The following is a 14301-nucleotide window of genomic DNA, read 5'->3' on the forward strand; positions in this document are numbered from 1 at the left end:
GTACTAGTAATATTTTACAAAGAGCTGATCAAGTCAGACAGAAACTCCAGCAGCTACAAAATATTTCAGCAGAACCATGCTTTCCTCCGCACAGCTTAGCACTGGGGGCTCGATGGGGTACCACCCATCTGAAAAAGAGTTTTCCAAATGAAAACAAGAGACAAACAGCAGTTTCCAAAGGATGACAGGCCTTGGGAGCTTTTCTAACTGGAATTGACCCGATTTATAAAAATGCCTTTCAAAGGCTGGATTGGCTCCAAACCCTGTGTCACGCTATTTTTATCCTTTATAGGGGATCTAAATAGAGTCACTATCCTCGTCAGTAGTGAGAGGACTCCAGCATCCTGCTAGACGAATAGTTTGTGTATAGGCTGCTCACTCTTAGAGAAATACAGCACGCAGTCAGAAAGCCAAGAAAGATAACATGCCTTAAATATCAACCTGGAACTGAATACTTTGAACATCCAAAACATGAAAGAAAAATAAAGGGCATCAGACTTCATACACATCAGCTTTAATTTTTGCTTAAAAGAACCAAGCATAAGAATAGCTTACCCAAAAGTAATTTTCTGGGATATACTTCAACTCATAGGATCAGAATAACATACATGATAACTACAGGATTAGCGATACAACCCTGAAATATTGAGAAGTTTATTTATTGAGTAATCGTACATTACCTCTGAGGCACAGAGACCATCGTGACAATGGCATCGTAGTTTAAACTGCATTAAAAGCTAACTCCCAGACCCAAGGAGATAACTGCCCTAAGCATGCCTATTCGCCTCCACGACTTTAATCACAGCAGCAGCACAGTGCCAAGTTTGGAACAATATCACAGTCAGTCCTCCCCTCATCCATCTCAGGCAACTCCCAAAAAGCAACACTTCAAAGCAATTGGCTCTGGGGTGCGTATTTGCTTTTCTTTAAGAATATAAAGTCATTGTGTGCTGGTTAGGAGCTACGCTAGAGAAATGCACTGAAAAAGAAGTCCATAGGCAGAGGCTATAGCAGCAGGATATTCTTTTTGTAGGGCTCCATTGGATTTTTCATTGCTTTAATCTTATTTTTAAAGGTGTATTCTTAATGAAGCAGAAAGGCATAAACTTACACAGTTGCATACACGCTGACTGCAAAGCGAACTGGCTTCCCAATATTGAAAAGGAAAAAATACATTAATTTCTTATCACGTTATAGCAACACATACCACCAACCAAACCAAAACACTATTGAGAACAAATTCACAGACTTTTTCTATCATATCATATTAGGCTGAAAATTCTGATGTTTGTTGTTTTGTGCCTCTGATTCTCTCAGACTTAGCACACCCTTCAAACTGCAGAAGGATGTTTTGTAGCTGGGGAGGTATTGTATTTACCCAATAACCACACAGAGAGAAAAAAGAAATGCACCAAAAAAAGAACCAAAAGCCAATCAGAGAATCATAGAATCCAAAAGACAAATGCATTTATAAATACAAAGGTATAGAAAAGTTACAACAGACCTATGAAGCAGAAGAATAAATCTTTCAGTAGATGTTTAAAGCGAAGTTTCAGTAAATGAGAATGAAGACGACCACTGATAACGCAAACAGAAAGCAATGGAGAGTAAACTGGGATTCAGAGTCGGTTATTGACCGAGCCTTCCAAATATTTCATAAATATGAAACTTCTTCCAAATTTTTGGTTGCTGAAAGGAAGAAAGAGCTTTTCTCCAGGGAACTTCCCAGTTCCATCATTTGGAAGAAATATACCCAGACTACAAAATTTGCCTCAAGCTGATATCGTAAATGAGATCAAGCCGCAGAACGCAGGATCTTCTCTGTAGCCCAGTGAAGTAAATATAGACATTTCTACTGCCTTGTGTGGACTTCATCTCATGGTGTTTCAGTTCCAGAACAGCCCTGCTGGTAGCACAACTCAGGAATATAATTAAGAGAGAGATCCGTTTGATAACAAGACCAACCCATGTCTCATGCAGGTCTGAGCTACAATCCTTTTAAATCAAACCTTCCTCACAGTAAAAATTACAGCTAAAAATAAGTGAGTCGCCTCTGAATTTCTCTCTTTTTTTTTTTTTGACAAAGACCTCAAGCCTGAAGGATCACTTTCGAAACTGCTTGGCTGTCCAGAGGCAGTGCTTCATATTTCACAGCTCACGGGGAATTCACAGATTCAGGAACAGGGATAACCACGCAGGTGATATGTAACTATATTGCCAAAAAAAAAAGCTTTGTGTTCTTCTGCAGAAGCACATTTTGTCTCACTAATGGATCAAGATTTACCCCATTCAGAAGATGCTCCTGGATCTTGTTCTCTATTATAAAGAACGATCAACTGTGAGTTCAAAGACGGATGAGAAAGAGCATTAAAAAGGAGATAAGGCACAAGAATCCTGGAAAAATAACTCATTCCAAAATATGAGTGATGGACAGAACGCATAAGCATTCAAACTGAAGGTAATGCATTTCAATTAGCATAATCTGCAATGGAGAGCAATTGTGAGAAAAGAAGTAAAAACAACTTATGTGTATCCCGCAGCATGTGGCGGGATGATATACTGAATTCTTCTGCACACAAATTACTGACAAGAGTGCAAAAAGCCTATTTATCATGGGTTTAACTGACAAGATTACATACCGCAGAATAAACAGTCTCACCAGGACCTCCCACTGTTATGGAAAGAGATTTAAAATAATTCTGCAGCAGGGAAACAAACTCACTTACCGTCAGTGTTGCATTGCTGAAACTCTCTGAAGAGTCAGCCCTCTGCAAACAGATTTTTCCATCAATAATTGACAGCTGATACAGTTTCAGGCAGGCTGGTACACCAGGGAAAGATGCTGCAGCAGCAGCTCCTTCCCATACAGCCTATCCCTAGCACTGTTTAGAGCTCGCTCTTTTTTAACCCTTTCTAGGTATTTTCTCCATATATTTGGGGTGAAAAGTAAAAGGCATAAGGCATGTTACAAGAAAAGAAAGTGTTATTTCCCACTTTAGAGTGTGGCGAGAGCCGTGGGAAGAAAAGCAGTAGGATTTAGTCATAACAATAAGGTAAAGAGAAGAAAAATCTAAAAACAGAAAATGACTCAGTGCCTGGGAAACAGTTACACCAGAGAGAGGATGTGCTGTAACCAGAACAATGATGTCTCCAAATGTAGAATTAAGAGGTCAAGACCACAATAAGATAAAATAGCAGCGGAGAGGTAAGCTAAAGAAGATGAACAGTTCATGAATTGGTATAAGAAAAATGGTTATGATTCTCTTCCAGCCTTAGACCAATGAGATTTGGGTTTTGAAATCAAACCTAATCGGTTTCACCAAGGCCAGGATTACAATTTTATACAGCAATTTTTAAACCAAATGAAATCATAAGTGAAGTGATGGAAAGAAAAATGTTACTTCCTTTCCTCAGATAACTCCTTCTGTGCTATTCTGAAATGATTCACATTGTAAAAGAAAACAACCAAGTTTAAACAAAGTCCATTTATATTAATGAGAAATTGTTTTCTGACATTTCACAAAATGCCTTTTCTTTGTCATATTATTTTCATTACGAAAAGCCTGGTCTGATCTGACAGATCAGTACATTTTAACAGGGGTCGACTTGACCACAGCGGCCATCTGGCAATAAAAGGTTTGGAAAACTCTTTTGTTCAAGTGGGTTATTTCTCCTCATCAAAAAAAAAAAAGAAGAAAACGCTGGAGAAATCATAAAACCACCGAATGGTTTGGGTCCTTAAAGTAGGGATCTTAAAGCCCATCCAGTTCCACCCCCTGCCATGAGCAGGGACACCTCCCACTGGCTCAGGGGCTCCAAGCCCCATCCAACCTGGCCTGGAATCCCTCCAGGGATGGGACAGCCAATACTTCTCTGGGCAACCTGGGCCAGGGCCTCCCCACCCTCACAGCAAAACATTTCTTCCTAAAAATCTCATTTCAGTCTCCCTTCTTCCAGCTTAAAACCATTCTCCCTCATCCTATCCCTGCACTCCCTGCTCATGAACCCCTCCCCAGCTTTCCCGGAGCCCCTTTCCGTACTAAAAGCTGCTCGAAGGTCTCCCTGGAGCCTTCTCTTCTCCAGGCTGAACGTCCTCAACTCCCTCAGCCTACACTTTGTTCCTTTTCATCCATTTTACGGCAACCAGGCAAGACCGACCGCACTTCACACTAAGCGCTGTGGAGAGCCAGATGTTAGTGAGATGGAGAAGGGCATATTCACATAAAGTGGTTGAATTTCTACTGACTGTAGTGCCATCCTTCTGTAATCACAGATGGGTAGAATGAAGCTGGGAGTCAAACACGCAACGGCTACAACATACGTAAAAGACATATCCTCTTACTTCCTCCCCTCTTAGTTTAGGAATTGTAGGAGCAGATGTTCTCCCTGAACCACAGAGAACATCTCTCTTGCTCGCCTGTTCAAGTGTAGTAGAAAATCAAACAAGTGTGCGTATTTGTACTGCAATTACAGAGAAAAAAGGCTCTGAAAATTCCATTGCTCTACCAGTTCGTTGCCAGTTTCCCCAGTTTATGACAAATAGGGTTCTCCCTTCCATACAAGCCAGTAGGGAAAAGCACTACAAAGAAATCCCACACATGACACTGCAATCATGTTTATTCCTAATATATTGAGACACAAGGATGGATTAATCTGTATAAATGCAGATCCCTACAACGTAGATTTTGAGCTGCTTTCTCCAGACTGCCTTTCCCCAGCCAGCCTACATACGGTCAGCGTAGGCAGCTGCAGGTATCTGGAGTGTAGATGTATCAACATTGGTGAGACGAACCCCATCCAAGTTGATCAGCTCGAAAATTCAAAACAAAAAATGACCAAACAAACAAACAAGAAACCGACCCACCAACGATTAAGGCCTCTACTTGGTTGGACAAGTACATGTTCCAAAACTGAAGAAGAGATTAATTCAAGGACTTTGAAACACTAGGAAATGAGAAGAGGAAACTCGGTGTACCCAGCTGAGACACAATTTCCTGTGGAAGCACAGAACTGGCACTGAAATCCAGACGTTGTTCCGGAAGCCTCTTCCCACAGATGACTTTTCTCCATGGCTCCTCATACTGTCTTGGTTCCAATTTTCTTACATCCAGTTGTTGCAGAGAGTTGGTCTCGACTGGACCGTTAATCTACCATCCTCAAACGGCTGGAACAGAACCATCCACGCGTGGCCCATGACTGACTAAGAGGCACTTCTTTAGCAATGAAACTCAACGGTGTGCTGACTGCCTCCACCAGAAATTCCCAAACACCTACTCACAAGAACCCATCTTTTTTTATTTTCATTTCTCATGAGTTTTATTTCATTTTCTCCAAAAATATCAAGGGCTTGCTTCTGATATCTGTTTGTATTCCTGAGTGTTGCTTTTGGCAAAAAGGCCACAATGTCCTTTAATTTTCCCTTCCTACCTAGAGGCACCTGGGGAAAGTAATACACCGGCTTTTTTAAGCACCTTCTTGGGGTCATTAACTCACCATTTCTCAAGCGGTCTCCAGAATTTCCAATCTAACTCTGTGTTGTTGCCTTTCTTCTCTTCAATTTCTTCACATGAGGATGCTACTCTGGGTCAATATCCTACAAGATTCCCAACTCTACTGAAGACCTAACAGTCCAAAACAGCACTGATTCCCATCTTGTCACGCTTTATTTTACTTACTGAATATATCCTCTCTATCCTCAAAAACATTCTTTTCAGCAAACGCTTCCATTTTTAAAATGGTACAAAATGTACCAAAGCCATGTTCTCACATCACTCTTGTTCATTTTTAAGCAAAGAATCTTTTATTCAAATTAATGCCTAATAGTTAAAGCTCTCTAGTAATTCACTGTCTTTCAAAGACTTCAGTTTGACATAAAGACAAAAATTTAGGATAGCTCTAAAATGCCACATGAAATAAAAGGTAATAAAATAGAGTGGGTATTCCTGGGTGAATAAATTGCATATCTTCCAGATCTCTTCCATCAATAATTCATATGAAGTGTTTAAGCACATTTCTCCCACCCCCTACTCCACCAAGGTAAGCTTGGAAGCATGAAAGAACATAACAAATTTAAAGGAATTTCACTTTCAGTGACCACTAAACACACGACAACCACCCACAAAAGCAAAGAAAATGCAGATTCCATCAAGCTCTATTCTATATTTTTCAAGCAAAGACCATTCTGAGCAAGCAAATAAGAGCAATTCACCCACCAAATCTCACAACCTTCTGCGCTATCAGACCATTCTTTTTTTGTGAGTGTTCACAAACAGAAGATCTTTGCTTAATACCAAATTAATGCAGGAGAAGAGGCAATCTTGATTTCATTTTCTCATTCTCCAGTGCTTCCACTGCACCCTGTAGGGATATTACTGCACTGGTTTTCAAGCGCTAAAAATAAAACAAACACATGTCAACTCAAGGACAAAGTTGGAAGGAAACATACTTTAATGTAACCAAAGAAGAATATATTTAGCATTTTGCTACTAAGCAAGGATGAAAATAAACTTGTCAACACATCTCTGTGTCTAACTGTGAAGCCCACGCTCCGCTCAATTCTTTCTGCAGCATTTGTTATATACGAAAAGTGGATTTAGTCTCTCTTTCTTCTTCAGAGTGACTGTTGGTACTCTGTTATTGCTGCTGACCAGAAGGGCCATATGAACCACAGTGAAAGCACTTCCTTCCTTTTAGGCAGCCTTGTTTCTAACAATTAACAGTAATGCACCCATCTAAGGTGCATCCGAGCAGTGGTGCATATTAGACTTCAACCTGGAATCCTTCCAAAACCAAATACAAGTGTAAGTGGGAACTGACGTACCACTGAGTCCAGAGAAAAGAAAGTGAAAAGCGAGTTGTGAATCAGAACGTTGTTTTCTTTTGTATTTCTTTCATCACTGGTGTTATTTTGGGCTCTCCATAAAGCAGTACTGTTTCTGCTCCTGGAGATGAACACTCTTCAAAAAAACATGTGATTATATTCTTAAATATCGCCTTTGAAGCAAAGGGGTTTTTTTAAGTGAACAACTATATTTTTAACATTCTGAGCTATCTGAACTTATATTTTTGACATTAGGAAAAGAATATTATACCTATATATATTGGTCTTCATTTTGGAGATCTGTATTGGGATTAACACTGCTTTATTTAGTCCTTTAAAACACAAACCCAGAAATTCGTTCTACTATGTCAGAGCCTGTTTTCTGGTGTGGGGAATTCAAGACAAAAGCAAAAATGTCGATAAATGAGTATAAATTAATGTGGTAGTATTTAAAAACTATTTTGTACAGCTATATGAACATTTAAGAGAGAAGGGAAAGAAGAACATTGGGAACAAGCAAAAAGCTAAGACTTTAACCCCTACAGAAGCCGTTAAGTTCCTGCATCCACCACCACAAAGAAGAGCAGTAGACCAAAGCACTATGGAACCTCCTGGTCTGGAAAAGGTTCTGGCTCCAAGAGGGTGCTGCTGTGGAACAGGATTTGCTCTAACACCCAGCAGATTCAAAGGCTGACTGCTTCAGTACCTCACAACAATTTTCTCTAGTGTCCATTCTCTTAGATGATTCTCTTACCCATCAGCATAGGATACACCAACAAATTCCATTCTACATTTCAAACGCATTAGGATTTTAAATATTAATGTTAAAAAGGCTGATTGGTTCCAGTAAACTTTAGAGGAAGCTTGTACTCCCTTTGCTTGTCTGCAAAAGGAGTAGCTGCAAAGTACCATTCTGGCAGGGTTTTAAGGAAGCACTGATGGAGCTCTAGCGCTTGACAAGGGCCAGCTGAATCCTACTGCTGGAAGTCAAATGGCCCCAATTAACGCGCTCAGTAGAAAGAAAAGAAAAGTCAATGCGTGGCTAAAGTTCACAAGGGAAAACCAAAATGCAGCCGATATCCTCCAATACCTCTGTTGTGGTACTTGCAATGAATTCGCATTCTCTTCATACAGACTCTTGAGTCATAGAATGATTTGAGTTGGAAGAGTCCTTCTTAAAGCCCCCCTGCCACGGGCAGGGACACCTCCCACTGGCTGAGGGGCTCCAAGCCCCATCCAACCTGGCCTGGAACCCCTCCAGGGATGGGGCAGCCACCACTGCTCTGGGCACCCTGGGCCAGGGCCTCCCCACCCTCACAGCAAAATATTTCTGCCCAAGATCTCATGTCAATCTCCCCTCTTTCAGCTGAAAACCATTCCCCTAATCCTCTCCCTGCACTCCCTGATCCAGAGCCCCTCCCCAGCTTTCCTGGAGCCCCTCTCAGTCCTGGAATCTTCTCTAAGGTCTCCCTGGAGCCTTCTCTTCTCCAGGCTGAACAACCCCAACTCCCTCAGCCTTTCCTCGTACAGGAGGTTCTTCAGCCCTCGGATCATCTTTGTGGCCTCCTTCATCTCTCTCTCTCTGTTTCTCGTCAACACTGTGATAACAAAATGGCCTGGTACATGATACCAAGTTATAAAAGCTTCATCCAAAAGAAATTATGCACACGTTTTGAAAGACTAACAGTGAAAGTCTGATTCAGCATTGCTGGAAAAGCTCCCATTGCCGCCTTAAACTTTCAAAGGAGAATACGACTATTCCCTCCCCCTTCATATCATTACAGAGTCACTGTGTCAACTCCGGATGATGGAGATAACCCATCAAGGCTGACAAGCATTCACCTTTTTCTTCAGGGACTGATACAAAGCCTATCAGTACAATTTAGTGTCCTTACAATTTAGGATTGGCCCAAAAATGACAACGCTCCAAGGCAGTAATAACACTTGCATTTTCTCAATGTTTGCAGAAACTTATAGACGTGAGAAACAAGCACTGATGGTTTCAAATAAGCTGTCTTTATGCTCATAAAATTATAGCATAAAACCAAAAAACTTAGTGAATCATATCAAAAAAATTATCTTGCAGCATGTCATCATGCTTATTTTTTAAGACAGACAGAAGCTTTAAAAAGTAGATGCAAGGCAGCTTGAGATATGTTACCAATTTCTCTATTATTTCAGGTGGTAAGGTGTCACTTCCGTTTCCTCGACTTTCTAAGGATTTCCATCCTTAAATTAATAATGTGTTCTCATTCATGCGTGACATCGGCAAGTATGCCTTAAACTAAAAACTACATAAACATAAAGAAGAAAGAAAAAAACCCAGAACATTAGGAAATGTGGAAGATCCAGAAATGACTCATTTGCCATATGTACCCTACAGAGATCTTTAGAACTTATAATAAATTTCCACAGATGGATATTCAAATCAAGAAATCCTATTTCAGTCTTTCCTGTTGCTGACAATTCAGGCTGCCTTCGTCTGCCACATTTCACATTCAAAAGCACATTTATGGCTTTCATTATCAACATCCAGTATTGTAATGCTCTTAGAAATCCTAACATTACAAAAGATTCCAAGGTGGTTTAGTGTCCAACTGCTTGTTGACCAATTCATCTCCCAGACTTGTCCACAACTCAACCTACGCTGCCTATTTAACGCCGCCAGCTTCGGATGAGCATGGGAAAAAAAACTTTATCTGATTGCAAACTTGAACCTCGTTACTAAATGATTGCTGGGTTACCCGAATAATTAGCTAATAACTGCCGGCAAGATTGATCTCCCAGCCTCTTCTACCAGTTCCAAATTGGTGGGTAGATCCCTTTGGAAGTACATGGAATGTATCCAAACCATCAGAAATTTAGAAAGGGGTCACTGACAACCACTGTTCCATACTTTCTTGCATAACATCGCCAATACCTACACGTAAAACCACATGCTTTCCGTATAAAAGAAATTCCATCTTCTGTATGAAATAGCTCAGTTTCTGTAACATTTGTCTTCAGAGAATCCAGCTTCAAAAATAAGGCTTCTGTACGTCAGTGTAGACTCTATATTTACTCATCATGTAGGAAAACCCGTGGCACAATAAATGCTTCCGTCATTTTTTATTTGAAGTAGCATTGACATGCATCCTATTTCTATTAAAAAACGCATCCTACTGCTTGGAGCAGGAGCAAAAGTTTCTACTGATGCCCAGTCACTGTATATCTTGAGATACTCTGTAGTATTTGGGGGACAACCACCTCCCACCCCAAAAAGTGCTTCTAATTTTCCAAGCATGAAAGCAACCAGCAGAGTTTCTCCAGGTACTATTCAGATAACACCCTGGCACGTGACATTAATGAAGCATTTAGGTAGAAAACCTGAACCAGGTGGGGTTTGCTTGATTGGTTTTGGAGGGGGGGGGGGTTTGAGAAGGAATAAAATCTACTTTTGGTCCTCAAACTGCAAATACATAAGAAAGGCACAGAAGCAATCGATGCTGACGCCTTAAAAGAGTTTCAAAGAGTTTCGCATTAAGTTCAAATTCCAGCATCCATTCCTTTTGCTTACGATGACGCGTGGCTGCAATAGCAGAAATCCAAAAAGATCCCACAGATTACGGACTTTTGACTAAGCGCAGGAAGATATTTGACTTACATCTCCAGAGATTTAACTTGCTCTACATTTCAGCCTCTGTCGGGTACCGCCACTGCCAGACAATCCCATTTTAACCTCAACCGACACCGTACTGCAACGCGATTCGCGCTGATGATGGACTTCACATGCAAACTTGGGGGTGGGAAAGCAAACCAACACATTTAATCCTGCGATGCCTCCTCATTCCTTATTTCTCACACTGTGCCAGGCACAGAATCCTTCAGGTTGGAGAAGACCTTTAAGAGCATCCAGTCCAACCGTAAACCCCACGCTGCCAAGTCCAGCGCCAAACCACGTCCCAAAGCACCACATCCTCCGAGCATCTCCAGGGATGGCGACTCCACCGCTTCCCCGGGGCCACCTGTGCCAAGGCTGGACAACCCCTTAGGTGATGTAATATTCCCTAATATCCAGTCTAAGCCTCTCCCGGCGCAACTTGAGGCCCTGCTCGGCCCCCAGCCCGTGGTCCTCCCTCCCCTCCGAGCGGCTGCCCGCTGCAGACACCCGACCCCGCGAGCGGCCGCTGCGCACCCGCGGGACCGCGAGGAGCTCCGCGGGCAACGACGCTCCGCAGCTGCGGGACCAGGAGGAGCTCCGCGGGTACCGCTTCCCCACGCACCGCGCTTCTCCGCAGCCGCGGGACCGGGGCTGAGCTCCGCGTGCACCGATTCTCCGCAGCCCGGCAGCGCGGGGGTGGCTCTAAGAACACCGCACCCGCGAGACCGGGGCTGGATCTGCAGACCCCGCTCCTCCGCAGCCCAGGACTGGCTCTAAGGGCACCGCACCCGCGGGACCGGGGCTGAGCTCCGAGGGTACCGCTTCTCCGCATCCCACGGGACTGGGGCTGAGCTCCGCGAGCTCCGATGCTCCGCAGGCTCCTGTTCTCCGCATCCCGCAGGACCGGGGATGAGCTCCGTGGGCTCCGATGCCCCGCGGGCTCCTATTCTCCGCATCCCGCGGGACGGGGGCTGAGCTCCGCGGACACCGATGCTCCGCAGCTGCGGGACCAGGATTGCCGCTGCAAGCGCCGCTTCTCCGCGGGAGCGGGGCCGAGCTTCGCGGACACCGATCTCCGCGGCCCGGGTGAGCGGGACGGGCTCTACGGACACCGCGGCCGCGGGTCCGAGCTGCTCAGGCACCGATTGTCCGCGGGAGCAGAGGAGCGGGGTTGGCCCTGCGAGCAGCGCAGCTCCGGCTCTGGATGTGCAGACGCTGCTCCTCCGCACCCCGCGGGACCAGCGATGAGCTCCGCGGATCCTCCGCGGCCCGGGGGAGCGGGACGGGCTCTACGGACACCGCAGCCGCGGGACCGGGGTTGAGCTTTGTGGACACCCTTCTGCTCCGCAGCCTCAGGGCTGAGCTCTGCGGGCACCGCTTCTCCACCAACACCGCTTCCCCGCAGCTGCGGGACGGGGGCTGAGCTCCGCAGGCACCGATTCCCCGCGGCCCGGGGCTGAGCTCTGCGGACACCGCTTCTCCGCAGCCCGCGGGGCCGGGCCGAGCTCCGCACACCCCGCAGCGCCTGCCCCGCTCGGGCCCGGCTCGCCCCGCTCCCCCGGGCTGCCCTGCCCTGCCCTTCCCCGCCGCCTCGGCGATGCTGAATCACGCCGGGCAGCCGCCTCGCCGCCTCTCCGCGGCCACTTGAACCCCCGCCAGCGCTACCGGGGACGGGGAGCGGCCCCGCGGCCCTTTCGCCATTACCTGTCGGCGCGGGGGGAGCCTCCGGCAGCGGCGGTTCCCCCGGCCGGAGCGCGGAGCGGGTCCCGCTGCAGCATCCGAGCCGCGCGGGAGGAGGAGCGGGAGGGTACGGCTGGGAGAAACCATTCCCCGACCGGGGGGGGGGCGGGACGAGGGGGGGGGGCCTAAGGCCGCGCCAGGCGGGGCGGGCGGGGACGGACCCGCCCACACAGCTATGCGGGAAGGGGGGGTTCTGTGGAGAGGCCGCCGGTGCCGGGGGAGCGCGGCGGGGAGAGCGGGCGCTCCCATGTTGTCGCCCCCCCCCCGCGCGCCGCTGGCAGTGGGAGCGGCCGCCCTCGGACCTGGCAACGGCTCAGCGCCCGCAGCGTCCGGGGCAGCTCCGCGGCTGTCCTTCCCGGGGCATCCCCTTCCCACAGCACCCCCCGCGGCCCCCCTTCCCGGGGCATCCCCTTCCCACAGCACCCCCCTTCCCGTGTCCGTGCGGGGACACACCGCTCCCTGCGGCCCCTGCTGCAATCTGGAGGCTGAGGCGGTTTATACGCCTTTGCAAACCGTATTTTTCCTCTTCCCGTTTGGATTTAGAAGCAGTTGTTGTCCTCCTGCTGCTCCCCTCTGTGAAAGAGGCATTTCAGTCCTTTTCTGGTATCCTTTGGATCCCACTATAAGGCATTTCAGTCCTCCCCTGGCATCCTTCTCATCCCAGCATGAGGCATTTCACCCTTTCCCTGGAATACTTTACATCTCAGTCCTTCCCTGGCATCCTTTGCATCCCACCATAAGACATTTCAGTTCTTCCCTGGAATCCTTCACATCCCAACATAAGGCATCACAGTCCTTCCCTGGAATCCTTCACATCCCAACATAAGGCATCACAGTCCTTCCCTGGAGTTCTTTGCATCGCAGCATAATGCATTTCCATCCTTCCTTGGCATCCTTCACAACCCAGCACAAAGCATTTCATCCTTTCCCTGGAATATTTTACATCCCTGGAATACTTTGCATCCTAGTCCTTCCCTGGCATCCTTTGCATCCCAGCATAGGGTAGTTCATCCTTTCCTTGGAATACTTCACATCCCAGCATAAGGCATTTCATCCTTTCCTTGGAATACTTCACATCCCAGCATAAGGCATTTCAGTCCTTCCCTGGCATCCTTCGCATCCACAGGGCACATAAAATGATCAGATAAATGTATTTAAAAAAACCAAACTCTGAGAAATAGTTGTCAAATAAAGGTTTTAAAGAACATTCTCAGAAGAATAAAAAACTTCTAGGAAAAAAAAAAAAGTCTTTTTTGAAGAGAATGAATAAAAGCCCAACTGGAATGTAATCTATTATCTCAATAGATTACACAGGATCCTCTTTGTTTATTAAGGTTAGGAGCCAGATTCACAAGCAACGGAAATCACATGGCATTGGATTTAGGGTGATTTATGTTTGCTGTGGAACTAGGCATGATCTTAATACTGACTTATTCTGGTTGCTGACGTCGGGGATTTCTTCTCTTTTATCAATTACCTTACTTTATTTGTACTTACACTGCACGTTTCTCACTCTCATACCTTTAAAATCTTTTCATTCTAACCTTTCCTGCATGATCTCTTGGCTGAAAAAAAAAAGGCCTTCCATGAGAACCTCAACTGCTCCTTTTCTAAGGTAGTTTAACATAGATATATTCAGTAGGCGTAAAGCTTTCTTTTTCCTGGTCAGAAAGGACTGGAACAGAGACAGTGGTGGCTGCCCCATCCCTGGAGGGGTTCCAGGCCAGGTTGGATGGGGCTTGGAGCCCCTGATCCAGTGGGAGGTGTTCCTGCCCATGGCAGGGGGTGGAACTGGATGGGCTTTGAGGTCCCTTCCGACCCAAACCATTCTATGATTCCATGAAAGCTGACTATGTTAAACGACGTGAAGCAAGCTGGTTGAGAATTTAACTGTAACTTAATCAACATGGCATTTTCTGTTCTACTTCAACATCTTGCAAAGTAAGCTGCTATTCCGTAGGAACACATTGTGGGCTTTTTGCAAATAGTAGGATGATTGCTAAGGACAGAAAGGCATATGAAAAATCCTTTAGGGAATCCTAGAAAGATATCAGACTGTTCTCTCATGTGTAGTATGGATTTGTAGCTTGCAAAGTCGAAG

The 14301-nt window shown here is 45.6% G+C and overlaps 1 protein-coding gene across 1 annotated transcript in view; it reads right to left on the reverse strand.

The window, feature by feature from the left end:
• Positions 1–12297, reverse strand: part of TTLL7 (tubulin tyrosine ligase like 7) — a 71783-nt gene extending 59486 nt beyond the window's left edge. The window contains exon 1 of the mRNA XM_054072574.1: positions 12165–12297. The gene's annotated coding sequence lies outside the window, so the exon portion shown is untranslated. The remainder of the gene's footprint in view (positions 1–12164) is intronic.
• Positions 12298–14301: the final 2004 nt, after the last annotated feature.

This window comes from Cuculus canorus, chromosome 8, assembly GCF_017976375.1.
Source record: "Cuculus canorus isolate bCucCan1 chromosome 8, bCucCan1.pri, whole genome shotgun sequence".
In the NCBI taxonomy this organism is placed as follows: Eukaryota; Metazoa; Chordata; class Aves; order Cuculiformes; family Cuculidae; genus Cuculus; species Cuculus canorus.